The following is a 6898-nucleotide window of genomic DNA, read 5'->3' on the forward strand; positions in this document are numbered from 1 at the left end:
TACAGTTAACTGTTGTTACTGTGTGTGTTCTCTCTAGGGGCAGACCCTGGGTCAGTTAACTGGTGTTACTCTGTGTGTGTGTTCTCTCTAGGAGCAGATCCTGGGTCAGTTAACTGGTGTTACTCTGTGTGTGTTCTCTAGGAGCAGACCTGGGTCAGTTAACTGGTGTTACTCTGTGTGTGTGTGTTCTCTCTAGGAGCAGACCCTGGGTCAGTTAACTGGTGTTACTCTGTGTGTTCTCTCTAGGAGCAGATCCTGGGTCAGTTAACTGGTGTTACTGTGTGTGTGTTCTCTCTAGGAGCAGATCCTGGGTCAGTTAACTGGTGTTACTGTGTGTGTTCTCTCTAGGAGCAGATCCTGGGTCAGTTAACTGGTGTTACTCTGTGTGTGTCTCTCTAGGAGCAGACCCTGGGTCAGTTAACTGGTGTTACTGTGTGTGTGTTCTCTCTAGGAGCAGACCCTGGGTCAGTTAACTGGTGTTACTGTGTGTGTTCTCTCTAGGAGCAGACCCTGGGTCAGTTAACTGGTGTTACTGTGTGTGTTCTCTCCAGGAGCAGACCCTGGGTCAGTTAACTGGTGTTACTGTGTGTGTGTTCTCTCTAGGAGCAGACCCTGGGTCAGTTAACTGGTGTTACTGTTATACAGTTAACTGGTGTTACTGTGTGTGTTCTCTCTAGGAGCAGACCCTGGGTCAGTTAACTGGTGTTACTCTGTGTGTGTTCTCTCTAGGAGCAGACCCTGGGTCAGTTAACTGGTGTTACTGTTATACAGGTGTGTGTTCTCTCTAGGAGCAGACCCTGGGTCAGTTAACTGGTGTTACTGTTATACAGGTAACTGTTGTTACTGTGTGTGTTCTCTCCAGGAGCAGACCCTGGGTCAGTTAACTGGTGTTACTCTGTGTGTGTTCTCTCTAGGAGCAGACCCTGGGTCAGTTAACTGGTGTTACTGTGTGTTCTCTCCAGGAACAGACCCTGGGTCAGTTACTAGACATCCTGTCTCAGGATTCAGAGGGCTTCCCCAGACGTGCTGTGGTCCAGTACTTCATCAGCTGGCTAAAGACACACCCTTCATCTTCCTCCTCCTCCTCCTCCTCGCTGTGTTCTGTCCTATCGCTGGGCAGCACTGATCTGGACTGGGAGGTCAAAGTTCACACCCTGGAGCTGGTTGAGCTCCTAATGGAGGAAACACTACCAGGTCACCAGGAGTCAGAGCTGGGGTCAACTCCTCCCCTTACGGTGGCTCTGGAGGGACAAACCTACTAACACACACTGACCTCACACATCCCTACGCTGTGACGCCAAGCCAGCCCTCACCCCTTCTAACACACACCCCAACTGACACACACACCCCCTCACACACACACACACCCAACTACATCTGTAGTGTGTGGTCTGTCTCGGTTGGTGGAGCTCGGTGTTATAACAGCGTTATTCAATGGCCTGTTTGATTGCGACAGACCTGTAGCTTTAAAAGCCTGTAGTCTGTTGCTACGACTACGAGACGGCGGTGTGTCCGTCCCGGTCGCTAGGGAAAGGTGCCATGACAACTGACGACACAACAGTTGCCAAGGTGACTTTTGATCTGAGGGGTCAGGTTTGGGAGCGGGAGGCAACGAGGAAGTTACAGGAGAAGAGAGGATCTGATTGGGTTAAAGAGTCCAGGGAAGTAGGTTGTGATAGGCCGAACAAGAACAGAGATTCTGATAGGACAGACGGGGCTGGTTCCGAAGCCTGCGATAGGTCGACGGGGAAGAGTGTGTGTGAGGGTAGTGCGAGGGTGTGTGAGGTGCTGTGGTCGTTGGGTCTAGAGGAGAGGCAGAGTGTGTTATCACAGAGTAGTGACCATGTCCAGAACTCACCCCTCTCTCTACTGGAGGACATTCTGAACGCTACAGACACCTCACACACTGACGAGGTTATAGTAGACTGTTACTGACACACGTCCTGATGGACGAACACAGTTTTATTTGTGATGATTGTTTCTCCTCTGTACGTTGACTAGTGACTGTAGTTAGAGTCCCATTGGGACATAACTGTTGATCATCTACCAGGAAAATAAATAAAGATACTGTTTTGATATTTCAAACCACGGGTGTCAATGTTTTCCTGACTTGGTATGTTGAGAGTGAGTGAGAGGGAGAGTGAGGGAGGAGAGTGAGAGAGAGAGAGAGAAGAGAGAGTGAGAGTGAGTGAGGAGAGAGAGAGAGAGAGAGAGAGAGAAGAGTGAGGAGGAGAGAGAGAGAGAGAAGAGAGAGTGAGAGAGAGAGAGAGTGAGGGAGAGAGAGAGAGAGAGAGAGAGAGTGAGCAAGGAGAGTGGCTACATTGTGATTCCTCCCTTCTCCCGGTTGGACTCCCGCCCCTTCAGGGATCTAAAGGGGATGGATTGTATTGGTGGATACTCCCTCCAGTCATGAGGTCTGATATACCACGGCTGTCAGCCAATCAGCATTCAGGGCTAAAACCAACCCTATACTTTGAAAAATGCATGATGGGTAGTGAACGAATGTACACTTATAGAGTAGAGAATCAGAACAAGTGCACACTGATGAAGTCCTCTAAGGCGGAGTCCCAAATCACCCATCCCCTTCCCCTCCATTTGCATGTTCCCTTCCTAACATATGGCACAAGTGTCCCCAAGCTGAGGGAGGGAAGTGATGGAGAGGGTTAATTAGACTGAGGAAGGGGTAGTGATGGAAAGGGTTAATTAGACTGAGGAAGGGGTAGTGATGGAGAGGGTTAATTAGACTGAGGGAGGGGTAGTGATGGAGAGGGTTAATTAGACTGAGGGAGGGGAGTGATGGAGAGGGATTAGACTGAGGAGGGGTCAGTGATGGAGAGGGTTAATTAGACTGAGGGAGGGGTAGTGATGGTTAATTGCTGAGGGGTAGTGAAGGTTAATTAGACTGATAGAGTAGAGAGGGTCATTAGACTGAAGTGGGTAGTGATGGAGAGGGTTAATTAGACTGAGGAGGGTAGTGATGGAGAGGGTTAATTAGACTGAGGGAGGGGTAGTGATGGAGAGGGTTCCTTAGACTGAGGGACATATGGAGAGGGTTAATTAGACTGAGGGAGGGGTAGTGATGGAGAGGGTTAATTAGACTGAGGGAGGGGTAGTGATGGAGAGGGTTAATTAGACTGAGAAGGAGTAGTGATGGAGAGGGTTAATTAGACTGAGAAGGAGTAGTGATGGAGAGGGTTAATTAGACTGAGGGAGGGGTAGTGATGGAGAGGGTTAATTAGACTGAGGGAGGGGTAGTGATGGAGAGGGTTAATTAGACTGAGGGAGGGGGAGTGATGGAGAGGGTTAATTAGACTGAGGGAGGGGTAGTGATGGAGAGGGTTAATTAGACTGAGGAAGGGGTAGTGATGGAGAGGGTTAATTAGACTGAGGGAGGGGAGTGATGGAGAGGGTTAATTAGACTGAGGGAGGGGGAGTGATGGAGAGGGTTAATTAGACTGAGGGAGGGGAGTGATGGAGAGGGTTAATTAGACTGAGGGAGGGGTAGTGATGGAGAGGGTTAATTAGACTGAGGGAGGGGTAGTGATGGAGAGGGTTAATTAGACTGAGGGAGGGGTAGTGATGGAGAGGGTTAATTAGACTGAGGAAGGGGTAGTGATGGAGAGGGTTAATTAGACTGAGGGAGGGGAAGTGATGGAGAGGGTTAATTAGACTGAGAAGGGTAGTGATGGAGAGGGTTAATTAGACTGAGGGAGGGGTAGTGATGGAGAGGGTTAATTAGACTGAGGGAGGGGTAGTGATGGAGAGGGTTAATTAGACTGAGAAGGAGTAGTGATGGAGAGGGTTAATTAGACTGAGAAGGGGTAGTGATGGAGAGGGTTAATTAGACTGAGGGAGGGGTAGTGATGGAGAGGGTTAATTAGACTGAGGGAGGGGTAGTGATGGAGAGGGTTAATTAGACTGAGGGAGGGGTAGTGATGGAGAGGGTTAATTAGACTGAGGGAGGGGTAGTGATGGAGAGGGTTAATTAGACTGAGGAAGGGGTAGTGATGGAGAGGGTTAATTAGACTGAGGGAGGGGTAGTGATGGAGAGGGTAGGGGTTAAGGGTTCATTAGAATCCGAAAGACACTTTGACCGAGTCAGCAAATGCTGCCGGGCTTCAAAGAGAAGTACTGTCCCATAATGCAGTGCGATTTCCCACTGAAGAACGATAGAGTCTAATTGAAAAGACACCTGTATTTGTTTGTGTCTGGTTGACATGTAACATGTAGCGTATGAAGTACGCCCCCAAATGAAATGTGTAACTGAATGAGGTTTATGTTAAAACGACAGGGGGAAATGAAATGTGTAACTGAATGAGGTTTATGTTAAAACGACAGGGGGAAATGAAATGTGTAACTGAATGAGGTTTATGTTAAAACGACAGGGGGAAATGAAATGTGTAACTGAATGAGGTTTATGTTAAAACGACAGGGGGAAATGAAATGTGTAACTGAATGAGGTTTATGTTAAAACGACAGGGGGAAATGAAATGTGTAACTGAATGAGGTTTATGTTAAAACGACAGGGGGAAATGAAATGTGTAACTGAATGAGGTTTATGTTAAAACGACAGGGGGAAATGAAATGTGTAACTGAATGAGGTTTATGTTAAAACGACAGGGGAAATGAAATGTGTAACTGAATGAGGTTTATGTTAAAACCAGGGGAAATGAAATGTGTAACTGAATGAGGTTTATGTTAAAACGACAGGGGGAAATGAAATGTGTAACTTAATGAGGTTTATGTTAAAACGACAGGGGGAAATGAAATGTGTAACTTAATGAGGTTTATGTTAAAACGACAGGGGAAATGAAATGTGTAACTGAATGAGGTTTATGTTAAAGCGACAGGGGAAATGAAATGTGTAACTGAATGAGGTTTATGTTAAAACGACAGGGGAAATGAAATGTGTAACTGAATGAGGTTTATGTTAAAACCACAGGGGGGAATTGTCTCATTTAAAATTAAAATTAAAATGAATTTCATGCTTGTTTTATTATTTAAAGTGGAGCATGAATTGAGTGAGTGTTTCCTGAAGCCGATGCGTTTAGTGATTTCCCCTACACCAACCCGGCCCTACACCACCCTGCCCTACACCACCCTGCCCTACACCACTCTGCCCTACACCACTTGGCTCTACACCACCCTGCCCTACACCACCCTGCCCTACACCACTCTGCCCTACACCACTCTGCCCTACACCACTCTGCCCTACACCACTCTGCCCTACACCACTTGGCTTTACACCACCCTGCCCTACACCACCCTGCCCTACACCACTCTGCCCTACACCACTCTGCCCTACACCACTCTGCCCTACACCACTTGGCTCTACACCACCCTGCCCTACACCACCCTGCCCTACACCACCCGGCTCTACACCACCCTGTCCTACACCACCCGGCCCTACACCACCCTGCCCTACACCACCCGGCCCTACACCACCCTGCCCTACACCACCCGGCCCTACACCACCCTGCCCTACACCACCCTGCCCTACGCCACCCTGCCCTACACCACCCCGGCCCTATACCCACCCTGCCCTACACCACCCTGCCCTACACCACCCGGCCCTACACCACTCTGCCCTACACCACTCTGCCCTACACCACTCGGCTCTACACCACCCTGCCCTACACCACCCTGCCCTACACCACCCGGCTCTACACCACCCTGTCCTACACCACCCGGCCCTACACCACCCTGCCCTACACCACCCTGCCCTACACCACCCTGCCCTACACCACCCGGCCCTACACCACCCTGCCCTACACCACCCTGCCCTACACCACCCGGCCCTACACCACCCTGCCCTACACCACCCTGCCCTACACCACCCGGCCCTACACCACCCTGCCCTACACCACCCTGCCCTACACCACCCCTGCCCCTACACCACCCGGCCCTACACCACCCCTGCCCTACACCACCCTGCCCTACACCACCCGGCCCTACACCACCCTGCCCTACACCACCCTGCCCTACACCACCCGGCTCTACACCACCCTGTCCTACACCACCCGGCCCTATACCACCCTGCCCTACACCACCCTGCCCTACACCACCCTGCCCTACACCACCGGCCCTACACCACCCTGCCCTACACCACCCTGCCCTACACCACCCGGCCCTACACCACCCTGCCCTACACCACCCTGCCCTACACCACCCGGCCCTACACCACCCTGCCCTACACCACCCTGCCCTATACCACATTTACATTTACATTTAAGTAATTTAGCAGACGCTCTTATCCAGAGCGACTTACAAATTGGTGCATACACCTTATGACATCCAGTGGAACAGCCACTTACAATAGTGCATCTAAATCTTTTAGGGGGGTGAGAAGGATTACTTACCCTATCCTAGGTATTCCTTGAAGAGGTGGGGTTTCAGGTGTCTCCGGAAGGTGGTGATTGACTCCGCTGTCCTGGCGTCGTGAGGGAGTGTGTCCCACCATTGGGAGCCAGAGCAGCGAACAGTTTTGACTGGGCTGAGCGGGAACTGTACTTCCTCAGTGGTAGGGGGCGAGCAGGCCAGAGGTGGATGAACGAGGTTTATGTTAAAAGGACAGGGGAAATGAAATGTGTAACTGAATGAGGTTTATGTTAAAACGACAGGGGAATTGTCTCATTTAAAATTAAAATTAAAATGAATTTCATGCTTGTTTTATTATTTAAAAGTGGAGCATGAATTGAGTGAGTGTTTCCTGAAGCCGATGCGTTTAGTGATTTCCCCTACACCACCCTGCCCTATACCACCCTGCCCTATACCACCCTGCCCTACACCACTCTGCCCTACACCACCCTGCCCTACACCACCCCCTGCCCCTACACCACCCGGCCCTACACCACCCTGCCCTACACCACCCGGCCCTACACCACCCGGCCCTACACCA

General features: G+C 50.4%; 1 long non-coding RNA gene across 1 annotated transcript; it reads left to right on the forward strand.

Annotated features, from left to right (window-relative positions):
- Window positions 1-414: 414 nt before the first annotated feature.
- On the forward strand, window positions 415-2085 carry LOC127924282 (uncharacterized). Its single transcript, XR_008117521.1, has 2 exons — window positions 415-712; window positions 772-2085. It is a non-coding gene; the product is annotated as an uncharacterized LOC127924282 (long non-coding RNA).
- The last annotated feature ends 4813 nt before the right edge of the window (window positions 2086-6898 follow it).

Source organism: Oncorhynchus keta, unplaced genomic scaffold, assembly GCF_023373465.1.
Source record: "Oncorhynchus keta strain PuntledgeMale-10-30-2019 unplaced genomic scaffold, Oket_V2 Un_contig_3914_pilon_pilon, whole genome shotgun sequence".
Classification (NCBI taxonomy): domain Eukaryota; kingdom Metazoa; phylum Chordata; class Actinopteri; order Salmoniformes; family Salmonidae; genus Oncorhynchus; species Oncorhynchus keta.